The sequence below is a fragment of the Frieseomelitta varia genome, unplaced genomic scaffold, assembly GCF_011392965.1.
Source record: "Frieseomelitta varia isolate USP_RPSP 00005682 unplaced genomic scaffold, Fvar_1.2 scaffold_422, whole genome shotgun sequence".
NCBI lineage: Eukaryota > Metazoa > Arthropoda > Insecta > Hymenoptera > Apidae > Frieseomelitta > Frieseomelitta varia.
The window spans coordinates 102,975-106,793 of NW_025110171.1; positions in this window are offsets into that span (position 1 = coordinate 102,975).

The following is a 3,819-nucleotide window of genomic DNA, read 5'->3' on the forward strand; positions in this document are numbered from 1 at the left end:
AAAAAAAAACAGAGTAAAAATAATTCTGATCAAGATTGTGATAGTCAAAATATTACAACAAGTATTGATAGTGATTTAATTCGTAATTCTCATCGACTTCAAAGTGCGACGTTCGTCTGACAAGTTCGCGACATATTCCACTCCACAGATTCTACTCGATAATTACTTGCACGTTACATTATAAATTTGTTACAGATTGGTGGCTCGAAGCTACAAAAAACAGATCGCAAAATGGAGTAAAAATAGTTCTGAGCAAGATCTAATCGATTGCGCAATAATACGTCGAGCACTTTGTGACAAAACGGATGAGCGATACGCTGGAAATAGAAGCCGCGACAAAGAAGATCGAAATAGGCAATTACTCGATGTTTCAAACTGTCCCCGGTAAAGAAATAACCGGCGATATTTCATTACATAAATAGACGAGCCTCTTTCCCTCGGCGAACTTAACCTAACTCCACTGACGACTACCTAAATCCCAGGAATCGCTCGATGATCAATCACAGTCTCTATGTACGTGGTGCAGGCAAAAAGTTCGTGTAGAATGAATCTTTTTCTCCAGTTCTCCAACTGGACCGTGTAACTGATAACTTCGTCTGTCATCCGTCCAAATATTACGACTGTGTTCGATCGTTCGCATGCAGCGGCCAATTTTAGTTCGATGTCACGCTTGACGCGAGCGAACAATGTCTCGCGAGCTTTTTCAAGAACGAAGAATTAACATCAAGTTTCTTTGCGAAACTCGATGGCAAAAAGTGGTTCGAAGATTGTCGAGATGTTGAAGAAAAACCAACGAGCGTGATAAAAAGATTCAGAGAAGATCGTCACGCATAAACGAAAAACTCAAACTGCATCTTCTGCAGTTTGATAGAACGATGATCGTTAAATATCAGCGTTTTATAACATAATATGTACAATATATTGATATCTTTGTTGCATAAAGTATATTTTATATATATTGTATTTAATTTAACTTTGTTGAATATATTATACTCTAATAATACAACATATCAATACATTAACAGAATATATATATTGTAATTTATTATATATTATTCTATAATAATACAATATATAAATATATTAACTAGAGTCTTTATTGTATAAAGTGGGTATTGTACTTATTGTATTTATATTATATATTACACATTATAATAATTGTATTTATATTATAATTACACATTACTTAGTACACGTACAATTTACAATTTTTGTCGTACAAATATAGTACTTGTTCCAAGATTTCTGAACGACCGTGTATAACACATCGATCGATCTCCTCGGGGAGCCGAAAGTCCATCCGGCTGATCCGTTCGACTTCCGTTCGAAGTCAAAATTCCACGGGCGTCGTACCGTCGACAGAAGAGGATCCAATTAAAAAGCGGGTCGACAGGCATCGTGGAAACGCGATTAACGCCCGCCCGTTCGCACGAATTCCGCGACGAGGTGCGAGGAAGCACGACGGTTGTAACTGCTCGCGACGGCGAACGGATTAACATGAAAACAGAGTTAATAGGAAACTTGGAGAAAATTATGGGGACGAACAACATCGCCTGGCCAAACTTGCCAAGCCACCGGGCTCCCCCGACACGTCGCTCGTGATTAAAAGCGTGGCGCGTTTGAAAAATCGTACTCGTTAGCCCCGTGGGAACACGGGTCGAGCACCTCCGCGTAGCGGGCGACGAGAAACAAGCGGAAACCGACGATAGGGCGAAAGACGGAGGTGGGAGAGGGGGAAAAATAGAGGAAAAAAAGAAAAAAAATACGTTTCCAACTTATCGAATAAATTTAACGAACCGGAGGCCACCAGGAAAGGCTCCTTGTTCGCGAGCTACGAGCACGCGAGTTCAGAGTCTCCTCATTATCGAAGCTTTCGGCGCCGCGAGAGAGCCACAGCCGTTTACGCGGCAACTTGACATCGTTCCACTTCGCGTGCAAATTACATTGAGCCGCAGCTTTTTAAAAACGGTTGCCGCCTGGGTATATTGTTGCTCTCCTACATCTGGCTTCATAGCTGTTAACACAGGTTTCAAGACTCGAGGCCTACATACGTACGTACGTACGTACGTAGCCATCGTCTTTCCCGAGCTTTGTGTCCAAGTACATCCCGCGCGATAATTTTTAATCACTAATTGCCTGCCGGTTAATTATATTTCGCACAAAAGGAAAATCGGCAAACCTGACAATTCGCTGATTGAACGTCGTAGAAAATAAATCCTCCGCCACGAACGTTGAGGGCGTGGATCAACTGATAGACACGACGTTGCAGCCTGATCTAATTAGGACGAAGATCATCCCCCTTTCAATGTGTTCTCTAGACGCTTTTCATCTCGCCGGCGTATCGTTTACGCCCGCGTCTGGAAGTCACGGATTAATCCCGCGGGGTATTAGCCTCGAAAGTATCCGGCCGTGGTAAGGAAAAGCTGGGAAACGGGGACGAATATTAAGGAAACGGCGGATGTTGACCCAATGGACAATGTCGCCGGCAAAGGATTTTATTTGGAAAGCCCTGTTCACTTTCCAGGGAAGAAACAACGATCAATTCTGGATCTGAATGTTGCACGTCGACGAATATCTGTTAGCGCGATATTTTTTTTTCTTTCTTGGAGGATACGAAAGAGAATTTTTCATTCGAACTTTTGTGCCCTCAAAATTTCGCAAAGCACACGTATACAGAGTATAAAAGCCAAGGGGATGGATACGGACGAAAGTCGATTCTTCTAATACGAGTGTACGATCGAACCGGCAAAGGTTCCTTAGCTTATCTCCGGGGCTCTTTCGCGACCCGAACAACCGAGTCTGGCCGAACTTTCCAAATAGGGGAGCTTCATTTGCTTCCACTCGCTCTCAATCCTCTCTACCCTTTCTATCCGAGTTTCTTTGAATTCCACTTGCCCCGCGACAATGACTTAAGTTTCATTCCTTTCGGATAGTTCGCGCAGTCTCGCGCACTCCCCAGGCCTCATCCTGCCTCTTCCTCCACGCTCTGTAATTTGCGCTTATCGACCCCGCTGCGATCCGCATTTTCGTGCCCCTTGTAAAAGTATAAGAGACAGTTAAGAATTTTATCAACCCCGCCGCTCTGAAAGATCGTTCCTCCCTCCGATTTTCTGGTTTACGGAGAAACGTTGCGCCTTTTACTTCGTTTAAAATCTGTACGTGCAATCTCGGCGCAATAACACGTTACGGAAGAAATAAGAGGGAAATTAAATATTCACCGGGTGCAATCGCTGTCTTCGTTAAGTGACGCAGAGCTCTAATATCGTAGAAAGAAAGAGAGAGGGAAAAAAGAGAAGATACAATAACGCGAACGGCTAATTCCCTTGGGTGCAACCTCTCGCTGAGAGAACGAGAAATTTGCGAAGGTATTTCATTTACGCCAGCAGGTAGCTGATGGAAATTGTTATGCATTAATTATGCCGGTTCGAAACGCGGTTACGAGACGCGAACTTTTACCGAGCCATCAAGCGGTAGTTACGCCCGCGAATCCGACGTTTTAGTGGATCCTGATCGATATCTAACGACGGGGGAATAAATTATTCCTCGCCAACGTACGAGAAAATTTCCCACGAAGAAGATGCATCGACCACGTAGTGATTTTCCTCTTTGATTTGCAAATGCATACTTTCGATATTTTCGATGATCTAATGATCGACGTTGCTCTTAGTGTGATTGTAACTTTGAATTTAACTCCATAAATATGTATAAAAGATCTAATGATTCACGTTGCTCTTAGTCTGATTGTAACTTTGAATTTAACTCTAAAAAGATGTATAAAAGATCTAATAATTGACGTTGCTCTTAGTGTGATTGTAACTT